Here is a 22,562-nt window from a genome sequence, read left to right as displayed (position 1 = left end):
CGGCGGGTGCGGCCACCTGGCGCGCTGTGAGTGGGCGAGGGCGGCGGCGGTTGAGGCGTCCGGCGGCGGTGGACACGTCCGGTGGCGGCGGGGCGATTTGATCTAGGGTTAGGGTGGTTTTTGCCCGAGATTTTGGAGGGGGGAGGTATTTTATAGGTAGAGGGAGCTAGGAGACTCCAATGGAGCATGGTTTTCACCCACACGATCGTGATCGAACGACCGAGAGCATGGAGGGGACTTAGGTGGGTTTTGGGTTGTTTGGAGGGAGGTTTTGCTGCAACACACAAAAGGACTTTGCGGTTACCCGATTAACCGTTGGAGTACCAAACGACCTCCAAATGGAACGAAACTTGACAGGTGGTCTATCGGTGGTATACCAAGGCCACTTGACAAGACTCGGTCCATTCCGAGAACGTTTAACACCCGCTCACAAAAAGAAACAAGAGGGACGCGCCGGTGCGCGTGGGAGTGCCGGATTGCAAAACGGACAACGGGGAAAATGCTCGGATGCATGAGACGAACTCGTATGCAAATGCAATGCACATGATGACATGATATGAGATGCATGACATGAACAAAATGCAAAACGAAAAACATAACCCAACCACGAAGGGAATATCATAACACATAGCCGAAAATGGCAAGAGTTGGAGTTACAAATATGGAAAATTACATCCGGGGTGTTACAACACTCCACCACTACGAGAGGATCACGTCCCGAGATCTAGGACTGAAAGAACTCCGGATATTCGGAACGGAGGTGGTCCTCGCGTTCCCAGGTGGCTTCTCGGTCGGAATGGTGCGACCACTTCACTTTCAGGAATTTGATTGACTTGTTGCGAGTCTTTCGCTTAGTTTCTTCAAGAATAGCAACGGGGTGCTCATGATAAGACATATCTTCTTGGAGGTCAATCTCTTCGAAGTTGATGGTGCGCTCAGGCGTCTTGAAGCACTTGCGAAGCTGTGACACGTGGAACACATCGTGCACGTTCGCGAAGTTGGAGGGAAGCTCAAGTTGATAGGCGAGGTCGCCTCTTTTGCCAATGATCTTGAAAGGACCCACGTATCTAGGGGCAAGCTTCCCTTTGATACCGAAGCGATGAGTGTCTTTCATTGGAGAGACGCGGAGGTAGATATGGTCTCCGATCTCGAAAGCCACATCACGGTGCTTACTATCATAGTAACTCTTCTGGCGTGATTGCGCGGCTTTGAGATTTTCACGGATGACTTTACACATTTCTTCAGCCTCTGTGATTAAGTCATTGCCAAGAAGTTGGCGTTCACCAGTCTCTGACCAATTGAGAGGAGTACGACACTTTCTGCCATAGAGAATCTCGAATGGGGCCTTGCCCGAACTCACTTGGAAGCTGTTGTTGTAGGAGAACTCGGCATAAGGAAGAAAATCTTCCCATTTCATGCCAAAGGAAATGACACAAGCCCTGAGCATATCTTCAAGAATTTGATTGACTCGCTCGACTTGGCCACTAGTTTGAGGATGGAAAGCTGTGCTGAAGCGAATGTTGGTGCCCATGGCCTTCTGGAAGGAGTCCTGGAACTTAGAAGTGAAGATGCTTCCACGATCTGAAGATATCAATTGTGGAATCCCGTGCAAGGAGACAATCCTGGAGGTGTATAGCTCTGCCAACTGAGCTGCTGTGATTGATTCTTTGATTGGAAGGAAATGAGCCACTTTAGAAAGCTTGTCGATGACAACGAAGATAGCATCATTTCCGCGCTTGGACTTTGGAAATCCAGTCACGAAGTCCATTTCGATATGATCAAACTTCCATTCTGGGATAGCAAGAGGTTGGAGGAGACCAGCTGGTCGTTGGTGTTCTGCTTTCACCCTTCGACAGACATCACATTCATTCACGAATTGAGCGATTTCTCGCTTCATTCGAGTCCACCAATACGACTGCTTGAGGTCATGGTACATCTTCGTACTTCCAGGATGAATGGAAAGAAGAGAATTGTGCGCCTCGTTCATAATGACTTTCCTTAGATCACCTTTAGGAACCACAATTCGGTCCTTGAAGAATAAAGTGTCTCTGTCATCAACGCGATAGCACTTGTATTTGGAAAGGCCCTTGTCGATACCACGTTTCACCTTCTTCACCATGGTATCAAGAAGTTGCGCCTCACGAATTTGATCTTCCAAAGTAGGAGAGACTATGAGGTTGGCAAGAAAGCCTTGAGGAACAGCTTGGAGATTCAACTTGCGGAAAGCTTCACAAAGATCCGGTTGGAAAGGCTTGAGAATTAAGCTGTTGCAATAAGCCTTCCTGCTCAAAGCATCTGCAATGACATTGGCTTTGCCTGGAGTATACTCAATACTCGGATTGTACTCTTGAATCATTTCGACCCATCGAGTTTGCCTGAGGTTGAGGTTGGGCTGAGTGAAGACGTACTTGAGACTCTTGTGATCGGTGAATATGTCCACTTGTCTTCCCAACAAGGGATGTCTCCATGTTATTAATGCATGGACAACTGCCGCCAACTCAAGATCGTGAGTGGGGTAGTTCCTTTCGTTGGGCTTCAACTGACGAGAGGTATAGGCCACAACTTTCTTCTCTTGCATTAACACAGCACCGAGACCTTGAAGAGAAGTATCACAGAAAACTTCAAATGGCCTGGATTCGTCAGGAGGAGTTAAGACAGGAGCTGTGACGAGTTTCTCTTTGAGAGTGTTGAAAGCAACGTCACACTCAGGAGACCAGACATACTTCACATGCTTCTGGAGGAGGTTGGAAAGAGGCTTTGCAATCTTAGAGAAATTCTCAACGAATCTTCGGCAATAGCTTGCAAGACCAAGAAAACTGCGAAGCTGCTTGACATTCTGAGGAGGTTCCCAATTTACAATTGCAGACACCTTCTCGGGATTAACCGCGATGCCCTTGGCAGAGATGATATGACCAAGGTAAAGAACTTCATCAAGCCAAAACTCACATTTGGAAAACTTCGCATAGAATTGATACTCTTTGAGCTTGTCGAGCACCAATCGCAAATGTTTGGCATGGTCCTTCTTATTCTTGGAGAAGACCAAGATATCATCGAGATACACCAGGACGAATTCATTGGTATAGGGGTTGAAGATGAAATTCATCATCCGAGAGAATGTTGGAGGAGCATTGACAAGGCCGAAAGACATGACGGTATATTCATAAGAACCAAAGCTTGTTCTGAATGCTGTCTTGGGAATATCTTCTTCACGAATGCGAATCTGATGATAACCCATACGAAGGTCAAGCTTGGAGAATACTTTAGCACCTTTAAGTTGCTCGAATAGCTCATTGATGTTGGGAAGTGGATACTTGATCTTGATTTTCTTCTTGTTCAATGGACGGTAGTCGACACAAAGTCAGTCCGTGCCATCCTTCTTCTGGACAAAAAGAACACCACAACCCCATGGAGATGAACTCGGTCTGATCAAACCCAGACACTCTTGTTCATCGAGCTGTTTCTTCAATTCCTTCAGCTCCTTGGGTCCAAGCTTGTATGGACGCTTGCAAACGGGTTCAGTGCCAGGCTCAAGATCGATAACGAACTCAACTGGCCGGTGAGGAGGCATACCCGGAAGCTCTTCTGGAAAGACATCTTGGTACTCGCAAATGACTGGAATCTGAGAGATGTCATTCAATTCGCCCTTCTCATTGAGAGAAAACAACCGAATGGTTTCATCACGAGCGGCATAAATAATCACATCCTCAGAAGAGTGTGTCAATTGAATTTCCCTGGCAGCACAATCAAGTTGAGCCTTGTGCTTAGAAAGCCAGTCCATCCCGAGAATTAGATCAATATCCGAGTCACCAAGAACAATTGGTTTGGCCAGAAATTTATAGTCGCCCATCTTGATAATGGAATCCCGAACGAATACTCGAGAAGTCATTTGTCGAGCCGGGGAAACAATAGACAAAGGACTCGGCAATACTTCAGTAACCAGATCATGCATAGCCACAAAAGGTCTTGAAATGAAAGAATGCGATGCACCAGTATCAAATAAGACTTTTGCAGGAATATCATTAACTAAGAGATTACCCATTATCATATCAGTAGATTCCTCCGCTTGAGCTGCATTCATCATGTTCACCTTAGCAGACTTTGGATTATGCTTGACCACTGCATTGCTGGAAGATCTCATAGGAGGAGGAGGCGGAAGACGCCTTTGGTTGAAGCACTTGTTAGCATAGTGACCTTTCTGCTGACACTTGTTGCAAGTCACCTCTGAGAGTGGACGATGATAAGGAGCATTCGACTTTGGAGCTTGATTCTGAGACTTGTTCTGATAGCCAGGGTTGGAAGAGTGGGAAGATCCATGGCCACCTTTGTTCTTCTGCTGGTAAGGCTGACGAAACGGAGGAGGAGGAGGCAACCAGAACTTCTGTTGCTTAGCAGCCACTAGTGAGGAAGAATAAGACTGAACTGCGTCCCTGACTCTCTTCTTAGAAGCCTCACACTTGAGCTGAGCAGCCTCTTGCTTCAGTGCCATGTTATAGAATTGATCAAACTGAGTAGGCTCAACAAGAACGAGAGCTAACTGCAGATCCTCTCTAAGGCCACCTCTGAAGTGATAGATCATGCTCTTTTCATCAGGAATGTCTTGTTTAGCGAAGCGAGCAAGTTTCTGAAACTGGATGTTGAATTGATACACAGACATGTTTCCTTGCTTGAGATTGCGGAACTCCTCACACTTGCTCTCAACAACACTTTGTGGAATGTGGTGCGCTTTGAAGTCCCGAAGAAGTCAATCCAAGTGATCACACGACCTCCTCTGGAATCTTTGTATTGTTGATACCAATCAGCAGCTTGGTCCTTGAGCTGAAAAGAAGCGAACTTGACATAGTCCTCAGGCCTGACATTGCTACATTCAAAATGCTTGTTGATGTCCACGAGCCAATCATCGGCATCTGTGGCCTCGGCACAGTAGCTGAAAGACTTGGGCTGATTTGCGAGAAACTGGTTGAGGGTAGCGAAGTGAGGCTGATTGTTGCCTTGACCTTGATTTCCTTGATTGCCTTGCCCTTGGGTGCGTTCTTGCAAGAGTTGCAGAATCATCTGAGCATTGGCGTTGGTGGCTGCCATGATAGCTTGCCATGCCTCCGGAGGCGGAGGTGGTGGCGGAGGGTTCGCCTGACTCCCTTCATTGCGTTCCGGATTCTGACGCGTTGGCGGAGCCATCCTGAAGAGGGTGACATCCGTTAGCATCTTGATAGACAAATAGGCAAATAGACAAGTTGAATCAACGGATAGAAATTGCAACATATAGTCTTCACAATAAACATTCGAACAAGGATGAACGAATGAATTCCATAGTAAATTATCACACTTCCATTAAGTTGAGAAGCCACTTAGAAAAAGGTATGGAATCAACATTTGACTTCGAAGCAACTCGAATACCACAATTCAAAACAAAACAAAGTATTGGCTTGCAGAATAAGCCGGAACAAACATATGATAGAGATTTCGTCCGAAGTTTTCGTGGTGGAGCCCACACGGGCTCGATCGTACAACACCATCATGTACAAGGCAGTGCACATGACATACGAAGCGTTCCCGAGTCGGCATAGCCAAGGACTCTTTAAAACACTACGAGACCACTGTAAAACCAACCGTGGAAAGGCGGACCACTAGACGTCGAACCCCAATCTCATATAATGCGTCTGTCGGAAAGATATCCTAGGAACTACTTCAATTCCCACTTATAAACTCCCGAAACTTTCTGGTTATGCAATCTGGTGTTGGGGATACAGGGGACACAAAATATATCACCCAAACTAGCAATCCCTAGATCCAGCTGTATCCATCCGTCAACACATAACCAAGAAACCTTCGGAAATCGTGTACCTCAACCTTCGAAAAGCATTCGTTATACGAGTTATGGCAATACTCCCGAACTCCCGCCCCAGTACTGGGTGGCGTCGAGGTGATCTCACCAACAACTGCATAAAAGAGATTTCGATGTCGGCGAAACTCAGGTATTCCAGAACTGCAACGATAAAATTGTGACGACAACACCTCGGAGCTCAACTCCCCGGGACACTGCCACAACCCCTAAATGTCAGGAGGCACCAAGAACAATGTTCTCGTCACAAAACCATCGGAACGATTCCAAGATACCCGCGTGATCCTAAATTTTTTTTAGTGAAATTTGAGGAGAGAAGAGTCAAAACTTCTACGTCAGGAGGCCTCACCAGAGCGACGAAGGGACTGAGGAGTAAAAAGAATCCTACTCTCCGATATATATAATCCTAAGACTCAAAACATTTTTGTTCTAGACTCAACAACGCCAGCGATTCGATCAAGCAGGGGGCTCCTAAGTCGGGGATGGCTCTGGTTACCAACTTGTAACGCCCACGATGCGGCTATATCTCCCACGTGTCGAGGCACGACTTAGAGGCATAACCGCATTGTGGTTTTGTCGCAAGAAGGGTCATCTTCACACAATCCCATGTAATGAACAAGAATGGGATAACGAGAGTTGGCTTACAATCGCCACTTCACACAATACATAAATTAATTCATACATCATCCAAAATCCACACATAGACCGACTACAGTCAAAACCAAATGAAAATAAGATAACCCCAAATGCTAGATCCCCGACCGTCCCAACTGGGCTCCACTACTGATCATCAGGAAAAGAAACATAGTAACGACCACGTTCCTCGTCGAACTCCCACTTGAGCTCGGTTGCGTCATTTGCACTGGCATCGTCGGCACCTGCAACTGTTTTGGTAGAATCTGTGAGTCACGAGGACTCAACAATCTCACACCCGCGAGATCAAGACTATTTAAGCTTATAGGAAAGGATGGTGTAATGAGGTGGAGCTGCAGCAGGCACTAAGCATATATGGTGGCTAACACACGCAAATGAGAGCGAGAAGAGAAGCAACGCAACGGCCGCGAAGCTAGAAATGATCAAGAAGTGATCCTGAAACTACTTACGTTCAAGCATAACTCAAACCGTGTTCACTTCCCGGACTCCGCCGAGAAGAGACCATCACGGCTACACACACAGTTGATGTATTTTAATTAAGTCAAGTGACAAGTTCTCTACAACCGGACATTAACAAATTCCCATCTGCCTCATAACCGCGGGCACGGCTTTCGAAAGGTAATACCCTGCAGGGGTGTCCCAACTTAGCCCATTATAAGCTCTCACGGTCAACGAAGGATAAACCTTCTCCCAGGAAGACCCGATCAGTCTTGGAATCCCGGTTTACAAGACATTTCGACAATGGTAAAACAAGACCTGCAAAGCCGCCCGAATGTGCCGACAAATCCCGATAGGAGCTGCACATATCTCGTTCTCAGGGCACACCGGATGAGCAGTCCGTACAACTAAAACCAGGCCTCAAGTTTCCTCGAGGTGGCACTACAAAGGGCTCTAGTTTGGACCAGCACTCAGAGGAACACTGGCCCGGGGGTTTAAATAAAGATGACCCTCGGGCTCGCGAAAACCCAAGGTGTCGTGGAATTGTCACGGCAGATGTCCTCGCGCAAGGACTTAGTCGCGGAGCCATCGCAGCTAGGAAGCTTAAAGGGGTTAAACGGGACAAGGAACAAGAGGGTTATACTGGTTCGGCCCCTTACGGTGAAGGTAAAAGCCTACGTCCAGTTGAGTTGTATTGATTAGGGTGTCGACGACCAGGAGCTAAACCGTCCTGCCTGGTTATCGATTTGGTCTTTCTTGTTCCTAAACCGCCGCCGGGTCGTCCCTTTATATAGAGAGGTTGACGCCCAGCGGCCCTCAGAGTCCCGGCCGACTCATAACAGTGTCCTGCTCGGACTCTTAACTATTCTTGCCTTACACTACAAGTTTCACCATAACGGCGTTTATCACTACGGGCCTTAAGCCATCTCCGGGTCTTAAGCCCACTATTGACCCGCCGTCTTCAAGTTTGGTACTGGGCTTCGCGTGATGACCATTATGACGTAACCCGGCCCCTCCTGGGCGGGTGACTCTAATGGTTATATCCTCAACATTAGGCCCCAGATTGATTTGAACCGGTTCATGTCAATCTTCAATCCCTTTGAGAGAAAATCTTCCGGCTTATATTTGTGCGAAGGTTACAACCCGCCGTGACGTCATCTTCTGGATTCCTGGTAACCCGCCATGACGTCATCTTCCATTAAGTTCATTTTTTATTCTGCCATATTCCAACGGATCTTATCTTTAATGGCCATCCCGAATATCGAGGCGCTTCTGTAGCGAGATAATCACGCCTTGGCCTCCTCGTTTCTCGCGCCCACTTATTAGCCGCACCTTATAAATAGGCCCGGCCCGTAGCCTTCATTTACTTATCTCCTCCATCGTCTTCCTCCTCTGACACCCGAGAGCTCGAGCTCCGCCGCCGCCGCCGCTCCCCTGGTCTTCGTCAACCTCGGCCGCTGCATCACCCTGACCGGTCCAGAGAAACGGCGGCAACCTCCGCATCTCTTTCCGCACCAGTAAGTTCTTGCCACTCCATAGCGTAGATCCGCATTAGGGTTCTTGTCGTTCTCCTCTGTTCTTCGCAGTTCGTCGCCATTTCTTCACAGTTTTTCCTACACGGCCCCCTTGGATCCAGAAACCATATAGAACTCGTGCGGCTGTGGTTTCGCACCCATTTTCAATAGTAGCATGTCCCCTTTTCTTGCAAAGAGATCCCCTTAGAGCTCATGAACTTCTCTGTATCAGCTTTCTAGATCTAGAAATTTTTCTTTCTAGTCGATCGTTTGATCCAAAATAATTACTGCAATCTGTGAAACTTGTTTGTGCCACACTTAGTCAAAAATTGCATCTGTTAGCTATGGCGGCTCATATCTCCGGCTTAAAAGAGGCCATGCGCTGTGGAATTACCAGCTCATTTATGATAGAGTTTTAAACAACTTGAATTACTCACGATGCCCACAGCGGCTTAGATAACCCGACACAATTAGCCATATGTCATTAGGCCCCTTCATAAGCCGCCATCTTGAATACTGAATTGTAAACTTCCTCCGGCTTATAGTTGAACTGGACATTTCCTTTTGTCATAGGCTTTCGTCTTTCACAATGCCGCCCAAGGCTCCCAAGGCACCCATCACGTGCAACTGGATGAGATCCAATGTTACTGATGATACTTTAGCTGATTTCGTGAAGATGGGTTACCTGCCAAAAAAGGAGGTCATGTCCTATCGGGCCCCTGGCCCGTCAGAAGAAAGACCTCAACCAAGAGACTGAGAGGTCGTGATATTTTCTGATCACATGAGCCGGGGCTTTGCTCCTCCCGGCTCAAAATTCTTCAGAGACGTTCTTAACTTTTTCGATCTGCGATCTCAAGACATTGGACCCAATTCCGTGTCGAACATTTGCAACTTTCAAGTGTTTTGTGAGGTATACCTTGGAGAGGAACCCAGCCTGCTACTCTTCAGGGAGTTATTTTACCTGAACCGCCAGAATGAATGCGCCAATGGGCCTAGCTTGGAACTTGGCGGAATTTCAATCCAACGACGGAGAGATTGCCTCTTTCCCTATGCTGAACCGCCAAGCCACCCGAAGGACTGGAACCAGACATGGTTCTACTGCCAGGATACTTCTCCGGCTGATGAGAACCCTCTGCCCGGCTTTCGCGCCCTGCGTCTAGAGCCAAATCACCCCCTGCCAGACAAACTATCTCAAGCTGAGCATCAACCACTGATCCCCACCATCAACAAGAGTAAGGCTCTCCTGGGAAATGGCCTCAACGGCATTGATCTGGTCCGGGTCTGGATTTCTTGGCAGGTGATTCCCTTGAGCCGCCGCCCCGGCTTAATGTGTGATTATACGGGCCGGAAGGATGACCCTCTACGGCACAGCCCCAATGATTTACCTGAGGACGTCGTTGATGATATGAACAAATCCCTTCTGAACGAGAGCTTGGCAGACTGCGGGAGGACAGGCTTAAACCCCTTCTGCAAAGCTAACTCGGCTCCGGCGGTAAGCCACTGTCCTGAGCACCTTGCTTTTCCTTTTAATAGTTTTCATCTGAACCTTAAGAAATCTTTGTTGTATTTTTCAGGCTAATGATAAGTTCTGGAAGGTCAAGTATGATCATGAAGCGGCTAAAAAAGCCAGGAAGGCTAAGAAAGCCGCTAGGAGAGCCGCTCCCCGCAAGAAGGGGAGTAAACCTAGCGCTTCAGACCTGCTTCATCTGGAGGACACCTCCGAGTCAGAGGTAACCCTTCATTCTTATGCTCTTCTCTTGTTATTTTGTTGTTCTTAACCACCTTATCGACACTGATTATCAGCAGGAGGACACCGGAGCGAGTAACCCGGTGATTGAAGAGGTAACTATACTTTCCTCCTACTCGGAGCCCTTGCCAAGGCTGAAAGTCCGAAGAGTAACCCGGAAAGTAAGATTTTCACATCCTTTAGCTTATCAAGATCCTCAATTTCTTTTGAAGCAACAGATTCATGAGAGCCGGAGGCACACCCAGACCAACAAGGATGCAGACCTCTCCTCCGGCTTACCTGAAGCATCAAGGAAGCGTCGGACTGAGGTTATCTCCAACTTATACCCTTTCCATCCTTTAGCGGGCGTCACTCGTCAACCACTCAATTCGTCTGATTCAAACTATCAGGAAACTTCACCTTCCTCTGGTGACTCCATGCAATCTAACCTGCCGGCTTTCAAGACCGCACCCGGGTAATGATAATCATCTCATTTTGTGCTTATCTTATTTATGTTTTTGTACTAACCTTTTGACTTTCAGTGCACAAGCAAAGCTCAGCAAGAGGGCAAAGAAGAGTCACCCGGTCGAAGAGCCGGTCTTGGCTGAACTGGAGGCTTCTGCTCATGAGCCGCCGTCTGCCTCAGCCCCTGAAACCACCGCTCCAACTGACGAGCAAGTCATAGAGGGTTCTAATAACCCGGAGATCCCCAGCCCAGCTCAACAGGTCGATGATCCGGACGTTGTAATCACCCGGACAGAGTTTGTCGAGCCGGGGAGACCCACTGTGCAGGCTAAATGCTCTGCCAAGGAAGAGCTGCTAGAGCGCCGCAGGGCCAAGCTGGATATCACCAACTATGCTACCTTGAGCATTGGAGATATCGTCCCCGGCTATGTTAATCAGGTGCGCAACAGCCGGGACCTGGAGATTGACATGGTAAAGCAGATACAGCAAAAATCTGAGGTACAACTCTCTTGCTTACTCCATAGTCATCCTTACCATGCAAGCCCCCAAGTCTATTACTTATGATAGAATACGTTGTAGACTTAACTTCCGGCTTACCTTCATGAACCGGCAATTTCCAATAGAATCTTTCAGCATACATTAGCCCCCAAGTGCCAAGTGTCTTTGCTTGGAAAGTGCTTGGGACTTTAATGTTGCATAATAATCACTCATACTGTAACCCGGAATTTGTACAGGCTGCCTGCAAGAAATTTGAATCTGAAATCTCTGAGCTGAAGAACCGCCTGAAGACTCAGGAAACTGTGACCCGAAAGGCCAATGCCAAATTTGAGTTCGGTGTTGCTGCACAGGAAAAGCTGAAGAAAAAATTTGAAACAGAAAGAAAAACTTGGGCCGAGGAGAAAATTGCCTTGCTCAGCCAGGCCGAACAGGCAGAGGCTGCTCTGCTGAGAGAACCGCCGAACTCTCCGGCTTAAAACGCCATGTGTCACAGATGGTCTCCGCAATCTTTGGTGAGTCATTCTGCCAGCCTTTAACAAGTTACATTCTTTATGTCTTATAAGTCCCACTATTGCCATTCAGCTCACCTGACTTTGTTAAACAGGTCCCAGAAGCTCCAACCTTAATCAGAATGTTCTGACCAAGTTGAAGGCCGTGTACACCTTGGTGGAGCAACTCTACACCGGGTCACAGCGTGCTTTAGCTGTTGTGGCCCTGTCCAATGAGGTTCCGACTCACCTGGCAGACGTACTCAGGCGGCTCGCCGTTCTTCCTCAGCGCTTCCAAGAGCTAAGACGGGCCTCTGCAAGAGTCGGAGCTATAGATGCTCTAAGCCGGGCCAAGGCCTTCCTCCCAGAGCTAGACCCGGCCGACATCGCTCTTGGATACCCCAGCCTAAAGGAAGACGGGACCCCCTTCGATCAGAAAGACTTCGCCGCTTGCGTGAAAAGCATGCGCCCGGTGGCTACCATGATCGGGAACGACACAGATCTTACCAAGTATCAGCCGGGCTACGACGCGGAAAATCAGAGGATCCCAACTCCACGCTATGAAGCAGTCAGCCTGATCCCGCCGACTCGTAAGCACACCTTCGCCCCGGAAGTTGACCCGGCCGGGTTAATTGATGATGAGGCTCAATTTGAAGCTTTGAGCGGCATTGACTGGAAATCATCAACCTTCCAGGTCATGGGAACAGCCGGAGGAGCGGAGAGGGATGAGCCGGAAGCTTCGACCCAACAAGCATCTTGATTTTTGGTTAGGCGGCTCATGGTTACACTTTAAAACAATGCCTCACCTTTTGGACTCGGGGAGTCTTGTAATAGAGTAGGACAAACACTTAATTTTGTCGTGCCATCGTGCACGTGTTGAATGCTTAACTCCATTGAAGTTGCTTATTTATACTCCTCCGGGTTATGTTCGACCATCTATTCTCCTTAAGTTAAAGAGCTATCTTTAATCTTCTTGCATAGAAAACAAATCACAAGTCTCTGGGAGGCTTATCGCACTGGGAGTCATATACCTTATATATAACCCGGAATACGAACCAAAGTCACCAAAGACTGGCCCTCAAACTATATCTGCGATGTAACCATAATAGCATACTTGCCAGCCTTCAAGCATACTCCCGGTTTATGTAACCCGAATAATGAGGTTGAGAACTCAACTCCGGTTCACCAGCATCGATAATGCTTATTATGTACTATCAACATTGTTAATCAAAGTTAAGCCGGCGGAGCAAGAACCGCCCTTGCACACTGTTGATGTGATCAAAACAACTTGTTGCAAACCAAAAGATCAAAACTTAAGGGCTTCCAGTTCGAATACGACCAGAGAACTGTCCAAAGGGGTTAAGCTAAGATTCGAATGCGATCATATAGCCCCCAGTGGCTTTGGCGTTGCCGATCAAGAGGGTACCGACAGCTATGTTCTCTTTGGTTTGAATACGACCTATGTTTGAACAGGAAGCCCCCAAATGACTTTGAGATTTGTTTAACGATGCTGATTCGAATATGATCCACGTCGGTTCCCAAAGGGGGTTGAGCTATGATTCAAATATGATCAAGAAAAACTCCCCAATGAGCTCGGCAATTTGCCAATCAAGTGGGTATCGACAGCTATGTTCTCTTTGGTTCGAATACGACCTATGTTTGAACAGGAAGCCCCCAAGTGATCATATTGTTAACGGCTAGATCCAAACACGATCATAAGCCGGATCCACCTCCAAGTGACCATGTGATGTTGTAATGGAAATAACACGTTTACCTTTGGAGGAGAAAAAAGGACAGAGGTCCTGCTTTATTATTTATCATAATATATACATGGCTATAGAAATATGTACATTATGAGCCGGTGGCTCAAGTGTAATAAGGCCGAAGCTGAGCTATATTCCACGGCCGACGGGTGTCTTCCTCCGACTTGCGTGAATCTTTGTGCTCCCGAACATCAATAAGGTAGTATGACCCGTTGTGCAAGTTCTTGCTGACCACAAAGGGCCCTTCCCAAGGCGGGGATAACTTGTGTGCATCTGTTTGATCTTGGATGAGCCGGAGCACCAGATCACCTTCCTGGAAGACCCGGGACTTAACCCGGCGGCTGTGATAACGGCGCAAGTCTTGTTGGTAAATCACCGAGCGAGCTGCTGCCACATCACGTTGTTCGTCCAACAAGTCAAGAGCATCCTGGCGCGCCCGCTCATTATCCGCCTCAACATAAGCCGCCACTCGAGGCGAGTCATGACGGATGTCGCTAGGGAGGACTGCTTCCACTCCATAAACCATGAAGAAAGGCGTGTAACCCGTAGATCTGTTAGGAGTAGTATTGATGCTCCATAACACGGAGGGTAACTCCTCCACCCAACAACCCGGCGTCCGTTGCAAAGGGACCAAAAGCCGGGGCTTGATGCCCTTCAAAATCTCCTGATTAGCTCTCTCAGCTTGACCATTGTATTGAAGGTGAGCCACTGAGGAAACATCAAGTCGAATATGCTCTTGTTGACAAAACTCCTCCATGGCGCCCTTGGACAGATTGGTACCATTGTCAGTTATAATGCTGTGTGGAAAACCAAAGCAAAATATCACCCTTTTCATGAACTGAACCGCTGTGGCCGCGTCACACTTGCTAACTGGCTCTGCCTCAACCCACTTTGTGAACTTGTCAACTGCCACCAAGAGGTGGGTCTTCTTATCCTTGGATCTTTTAAAAGGCCCAACCATATCAAGCCCCCAGACTGCAAACGGCCAAGTAATTGGAATCATCCTCAATTCTTGAGCCGGCACATGAGCCCGTCGCGAGAACCTCTGACAACCGTCACATTTACTGACCAAGCTCTCCGCATCAGCATGAGCCGTCAGCCAATAAAAACCATGACGAAAAGCCTTGGCCACAAGGGATTTTGAGCCGGCATGATGGCCACAATCCCCTTCATGAATCTCACGTAAGATTTCTTGACCCTCCTCAGGGGAAACACAATGCTGGAAAGTTCCAGTAACACTGCGACGATGCAGCTCGCCATTGATAATGACCATTGACTTAGACCGCCGGGTTATTTGTCTGGCCAAAGTTTCATCCTCAGGCAAATCTCCCCGGGTCATGTAAGCCAAGTAGGGTATTGTCCAGTCTGGGATGATGTGGAGAGCCGCCACCAAGTGCGCCTCCGGGTCAGGAACAGCCAAGTCTTCCTCTATAGGCAACTTGACAGAAGGGTTATGCAAAATGTCCAAGAAAGTATTAGGCGGCACCGGCTTTCGCTGAGAACCCAGCCGGCTTAAAGCATCAGCCGCCTCATTCTTCCTGCGATCAATGTGCTCTACTTGGTAACCCTGAAAGTGTCGAGCAATGGCATCAACTTCGCGGTGATAAGCCACCATGAGAGGGTCCTTGGAATCCCACTTTCCTGACACTTGTTGGGCCACTAAATCTGAGTCGCCAAAGCACCTTACCTGGCTCAAACTCATCTCCTTAGCCATCCGAAGACCATGGAGTAAGGCCTCGTACTCAGGTGCATTGTTAGTACAGGGAAACATCAACCGTAGCACATAGCAAAACTTGTCACCTCGAGGGGAAGCTAATACAACTCCAGCCCCCGAGCCCTCCAATTGCCTAGACCCGTCGAAGTGTATAGTCCAGTATGTATCATCCGGTTTCTCCTCAAGCACCTGCAGCTCTGTCCAATCATTGATGAAATCCACCAATGCTTGAGATTTGATAGCAGTGCGTGGCACGTATTTCAGACCATGAGGCCCAAGCTCTATAGCCCACTTAGCCACTCTTCCTGTGGCTTCTCTGTTTTGGATGATATCTCCTAGGGGAGCCGAACTAACCACAGTGATAGGGTGACCCTGGAAATAATGCTTAAGCTTCCGGCCTGCCATGAATACCCCATAAACAAGCTTCTGCCAATGTGGATACCGTTGCTTGGACTCAATGAGCACTTCGCTGACGTAGTAAACCGGCCGCTGAACCGGATACTCCTTACCCTCTTCCTTGCGCTCCACCACTACAGCCACACTGACGGCTTGCGTGTTAGCGGCTACATACAACAATAAGGGCTCCTTGTCAACAGGAGCAGCAAGAATCGGGGGCTCAGCCAGCTGTCTCTTCAAATCCTCAAAAGCAGCATTGGCAGCATCATTCCAAACAAAGTTATCTGTTTTCTTCATCAACTGGTACAGCGGCATGGCCTTTTCACCCAAACGGCTTATAAACCGGCTTAAAGCAGCGATGCGACCCGCCAGACGCTGGACGTCGTTTATACACGCCGGCTTAACCAGAGAGGTGATTGCCTTGATCTTTTCCGGGTTAGCTTCAATGCCTCTGTGAGAAACCAGGAAACCCAAGAGCTTGCCTGCAGGAACACCAAAAACACACTTGGCCCGGTTAAGCATCATCTTGTAGACCCGGAGATTATCAAAAGTCTCTCTCAGATCATCTATCAAGGTCTCCTTCTCCCTGGATTTAACCACGATATCATCCACATAAGCATGAACATTGCGCCCAATCTAGTTATGAAGACAATTCTGCACGCAACGCCGGTAAGTCGCCTGTGCACTCTTGAGCCCAAAAGGCATAGATACATAACAGAAGGCTCCAAAAGGAGTGATGACGCTGTCTTCTCCTGGTCCTTAACTGCCATTTTAATCTGATGGTATCCAGAATATGCATCCAAAAAACTTAAGCGCTCACAACCCGCCGTAGCATCAATAATCTGATCAATATGGGGGAGAGCAAAAGGATCAAACGGACAAGCCTTGTTTAAATCTGTGTAATCCACACACATCCGCCAGGTGCCATTCTTCTTAAGCACAAGCACCGGGTTAGCTAACCATTCTGGATGAAAAACTTTAACGATAAACCCGGCCGCCAAGAGCCGGGCTACCTCCTCACCAATGGCTTTCCGCCTCTCCGCATTAAACCGCTGGAGGAATTGCCTGACCGGCTTAAACTTCGGATCAATATTGAGAGTGTGCTCAGCGAGTTCTCTAGGTACACCCGGCATGTCAGAAGGTTTCCATGCAAAGATGTCCCTGTTCTCACGGATGAACTCGATGAGCGCGCCTTCCTATTTCGGGTCCAGATTGGCACTGATGCTGAATTGTTGAGATGAGTCACCTGGAACAAAGTCAACAAGTTTAGTCTCATCAGCGGACTTAAACTTCATTACCGGCTCATGCTCCGTGGTTGGCTTCTTCAAAGACGTCATATCTGCCGGGTCAACATTGTCCTTGTAAAACTTCAACTCCTCTGTTGCACAAACAGATTCAGCGTAAGCTGCGTCACCTTCCTCACACTCCAAGGCTATCTTTCGGCTGCCATGAACCGTAATGGTCCCATTGTGACCCGGCATCTTGAGCTGCAAATATACATAACACGGCCGTGCCATGAACTTGGCGTAAGCCGGCCGCCCAAATAAAGCATGATACGAGCTTCTTATCTTAACCACCTCAAAGGTTAATTTTTCCGCCCTGTAATTGTACTCATCTCCAAAAGCCACTTCCAGCTCGATCTTACCAACTGGATACGCCGACTTACTAGGCACCACACCATGGAAAACAGTATTGGACTGGCTGAGATTCTTATCGATCAATCCCATACGACGGAAAGTCTCATAATAGAGGATGTTGATGCTGCTGCCTCCGTCCATGAGTACTTTAGTGAATTTATATCCCCCCACCTGAGGAGCCACCACCAGGGCCAGGTGACCCGGATTATCAACTCGGGGAGGGTGATCTTCCCTACTCCACACAATAGGCTGCTCAGACCATCTTAAATAGCGTGGAACCGCCGGCTCAACAGCATTCACAGCCCTCTTATGAAGCTTCTGATCTCGCTTGCACAGACTGGTGGTAAACACATGATACTGTCCACCATTGAGCTGCTTTGGATTGGTCTGGTATCCCCCCTGCTGCTGCTGATGACCCTGGCCAGACTGCTGTTGATTAAAGCCCCCTTGAACATTCTGAAGATTGGAATTTGAGCCGCCGCCCGGGCCATGAAAGCCGCTGGCGCCTGAGCCGCCGCTCGGGCCACAGTTGCCATTAAAAGCATTGGAATTCTTAAAGGCCTTCATGATCGCGCAATCTTTCCATAGATGAGTAGCTGGCTTCTCCCTAGAGCCATCCGACGCGGGGTCCTTGGTACTATCAGAGTCGGCGTACTTGACGAGAGCCGCCATCAGCGTACCCATATCATTGCAATCGCGCTTGAGCCACCCGAGCTTCATCTTCAGGGGCAGGAAACGACAATTCTGCTCCAACATTAAGACTGCAGAGCCGGCATCCATCTTATCAGATGAATGTATTATCTCTTTGACCCGGCGAACCCAATGGGCTGTAGACTCACCCTCCTTCTGCTTACAGTTAGTCAAATCCACAATGGACATAGACTGCCTACAGGTATCTTTGAAGTTTTGAATGAACCGGGCCTTTAGCTCAGCCCAAGACCCGATAGAATTCGGTGGCAGCCCTTTCAACCAAGTGCGGGCAGTCCCATCTAACATCATGGTGAAGTTCTTGTCCATTGCCGCTTCACTGACCTCCAACAACTCCATAGCCATCTCATAACTCTCGATCCATGCTCCGGGTTGCAAATCAGCTGTGTAATTAGGCACTTTACTTGGCCCTTTAAAATCCTTGGGCAGACGTTCGTTACGGAGAGCCGGCACTAGACAAGGGACGCCTCCAGCCCTCGTAGACATGCCCACATCGATGGAAGCCATCGGATAAGCCGGGGGTGGCTGGTAAGCCGTCAACTGAGGCACCTGCTCCGCCTCTTGCCGTGCTCTGTCTTGGTCTACCGCGTGAAAGGCTCCGTTATGAGCCGGACCGTGGCCTGGAGGCAAATCACGGTGTCGGACGTTGCTAGAGCCGGTTGCTGAGGCCATATGCCTGCTATAACTCGGGGTCCGTCCTGGACGAGGAGTTGAATGAATCCTGTCCCGGCTATAAGAATATGCCTCTTGCTGCGCCAGAGCCGTCTAAAGGAGTTCTCTGACCCGGCGGGTTTCAACCGCCGTCCGAGAGTCGCCCTCAATTGGGAGAGCTGCCAGTCGCGCCGCCGCGGCGACCATGTTTTCCAATGGGTTGGCATAATGACCCGGTGGTATTGGCACGTACTGAGGTGGGGTAGCGTTGACCCGGGGAGGCCCCATCACTTGGGGCTGAATTGGTGTTCCAGCCCCGGGCGCCATGATCTCTGGCGGGTTACTAGGCCCTGCACCGGGCGTGTTGAAGAGGTTTCGAGGATCGTAAACCGGAGGGAGTCGAGATTGGGCCTTTTGATGCCTCCTTCTCATGACCTCATCGGACGCGTTTTGATCCATCGTGAGCCGGAAAGACTATGCCTGAATCAGCTGAGTCTGGGCGTCGAGAGCCGCCCTCTCTGCAGCCATCCTGATCCCTTCCACCGCCAGATCCTCCTTGGCTTTTGCTAGATCCAATTTTAACTGTGCCACCTCCGCGTCATGCTGAACCTGATCCGCCGGGGCAACCGTAGCGGTCAATAGGACCGTCATCTTGTTTGTGAGATCCATCAGCACCTGAGCCGGCGAGGGCACAGGGCTTCCTGACCCGGCGGCGGGGTTTTGAACAGGTTGTGCGCCGGCCATGAAGATTCCAACCCGGCTCGGCGGCTCAAAGGGGTCCGGAATGCTGTCACCGTCAGAACAACCCCTGAGCCTGCCATCTTGAAGTTGATACAACGAGTTTGACTCATCCGTAGACGACTCGCCGTCAGAGCCGGCGGCCGTCTCATCACCAGACCCAGATCCTTCAGAGAGTCCTCCATGGACACATCCCACGAAAGCATGCTTCAAGGCAGGTAGAGCCCGGGCGGGTCGTGCATGCTGAGCCGTTTCGATGAGATCGGCGCAGAGGTCCGGCTCAGGGCCCGGCTCACCAATCTTGCCAATGAAGACATGGATTCCGCTGAAGGGGACCCGGTACCAGTACTCGATTCAGCCGGCGCCGGGGCCCCAGTTTGAATCGTCGATGTAAAGCTTGCCGCGACGACTCTTGGTCATCCGGCCCACAGCGTATCCCTTGAGCCCTTCGAAGCTGCCCTTCAAGAACTCAAATCCACCGTGCGCTGGCCCCATGGTGGGCGCCAACTATCGCGGAATTGTCACGGCAGATGTCCTCGCGCAAGGACTTAGTCGCGGAGCCATCGCAGCTAGGAAGCTTAAAGGGGTTAAATGGGACAAGGAACACGAGGGTTATACTGGTTTGGCCCCTTACGGTGAAGGTAAAAGCCTACGTCCAGTTGAGGTTGTATTGATTAGGGTTTCGACGACCAGGAGCTAAACCGTCCTGCCTGGTTATCGATTTGGTCTTTCTTGTTCCTAAACCGCCGTCGGGTCGTCCCTTTATATAGAGAGGTTGACGCCCAGCGGCTCTCAGAGTCCCGGCCGGCTCATAACAGTGTCCTGCTCGGACTCTTAACTATTCTTGCCTTACACTACAAGTTTCACCATAACGGCGTTTATCACTACGGGCCTTAAGCCATCTCCGAGTCTTAAGCCCACTATTGACCCGCCGTCTTCAAGATTAGTACTGGGCTTCGCGTGATGACCATTATGACGTAACCCGGCCCCTCCTGGGCGGGTGACTCTAATGGTTATATCCTCAACACAAGGGAAAAAGGCTTAGGTGGCAAATGGTAAAACCAAGGTTGGGCCTTGCTGGAGGAGTTTTATTCAAGGCGAACTGTCAAGGGGGTCCCATAAATCACCCGACCGCGTAAGGAACGCAAACTGAAGGAACATAATACCGGTATGACGGAAACTAAGGCGGCAAGAGTGGAACAAAACACCAGGCATAAGGCCGAGCCTTCCACCCTTTACCAAATATATAGATGCATTAATTAAATAAGAGATATTGTGATATCCAAAATATCCATGTTCCAACATGGAACCAACTTCAACTTCACCTGCAACTAGCAACGCTATAAGAAGGGCTGAGCAAAAGCGGTAACTTAGCCAAACAACGGTTTGCTAGGAAAGGATGGTTAGAGGCTTGACATGGCAATATGGGAGGCATGATATAGCAACTAGTAGGTAGCGCAGCATGGCAATAGAACAAACAACTAGCAAAGCAAAGATAGAAGTGATTTCGAGGGTATGGTCATCTTGCCTGCAAGGTTCTCAGAGTTGTCGAAAGCTTGATCCTCATAAGCGTACTCAACAGGTTCCTTGTTCACGAACTCGTCTCCCGGCTCTACCCACAGAAAGAACACAAGCAATGGAACCACAACCAATCGCGGGAAATGCACAAGCAACATGATGCAAAACATGAATGATATGCAAGATATGATATGCGATGCATATGCGTGCTCCGGAAGAAAAATGATGAACAAGGCAGTAACATGGCAAACCAAGCATGCCACTGGAAATATGAGATGATTTCAGTTGAAATCGATATAAAGATCACCGGAAACGGATGCAGGGTTTGCAAATGGCAAGCAAAACAAGAATGACACGAATCTGCGATTAACAGCATGATAGCACTTAGAATACATTAAGAAACTTTGCTACAGCACTCCAACATAGCAACAAAGCATATGACAGTAATCTACAGGAGATGGTTGACAAAAGAGGAACAATGAGCTACGGCTAGATCACAACATAACAGGTTCAAACAAGCATGGCAAAAGTGCAAAAGATATCAGGTTCACAGACTTTGTGGAATTACTGGACATGGCTGAAACAGCATCAGGTAGCAATGTTCAGAGCAAGAAATCAATATGCTACATGAACCTAAGATCAAACAACAAGGCATGGAATAAATCAACTAAATGCATAGAACAAAAGTCCCTTACTGACCATGAGCCAATAAGGACCAGAAGATATGATGGCAACCATGTAAACATAGCAAGTTTCGTTAACAGGTTCCAGAGTTAGCAGAAAACAGAGCATGGCAGAAACAGACATTACGAGGGCATCTTGGTGAGCTTGATGCACTCACCACAAAGCAATTTATGACAAAAACCGCACACCTACAGCAAGATGGCATGTTTATGAAGCTATCCATGGCAAGAGCAAGTACATAGCATGTATGGATCAACTACAACAACCTTGGCAAAATTGAATATCATGTAAATAATCTGCCAGGAACATTTTATAGCAAAAGTAGAGCAAGATTAAGACATGCTATAGCACTCCATAATTGCAAACAGGGGCATGGATGGATATATCACAACTATATCTACTAAACATCCTTACTGGACATCACCAAAAGAAGCATGGATCTCTCTGTAGACACATGGATACATAGCAACAAAATAACAGCAGTCACAGACTTGGTAAAATTACAAAGTCCCTGAAAACAGAAACATCACGAAGCCTAGTTTGCATGCTTGTGCTAGTCACCACATAGATTAAAAAAATACATGGCATACACCTCTGTAATATGGCATGGCATACATCAAAACACATGTAGAGCTCATGTCCATAAGATGCACACATCAAATGCAACAAAAATAACAATTCCTCAAGTTCTGATAAGTAACAGCAGGTAACAGCATATAGCCCTCTTGCACCAGAGATTTCGGCATCAAGATGGACTCAAATGAACATGGAATGCTGGAATAAAATGAAGAGCATCTCGAGACGAACATTTAGATATATTACACGCACGAAACGGAGCTATATGCAGGGAGTTACGATGCAATGAACAGAGGCATATTATGCAAATATTTCCAGACAGAGAAATTCGAGCGGGAAGGAAAAAGTCAACCTCCACTGTTTGGATCGGGATCTGGCGAGCTCGAGCTAGGGCGACGGAGCTCGCCGGAGCAGTGGCGGCCAGAGGAGAGGAGGGAGACGGCCGGCGGACGAGGAGGGGAACGGCGGGGCGGCGACCGGAGCAGGGGAAGGGGGCGGACGGCGGCGATGGACGGCGAGGCGGCGGGCGCGGGCTCCCGCAGCGGAGGCAGTGAC

This window comes from Triticum aestivum, chromosome 7D (genome assembly GCF_018294505.1).
Source record: "Triticum aestivum cultivar Chinese Spring chromosome 7D, IWGSC CS RefSeq v2.1, whole genome shotgun sequence".
NCBI lineage: Eukaryota > Viridiplantae > Streptophyta > Magnoliopsida > Poales > Poaceae > Triticum > Triticum aestivum.
Note: the sequence above shows the minus strand (reverse complement) of the source record.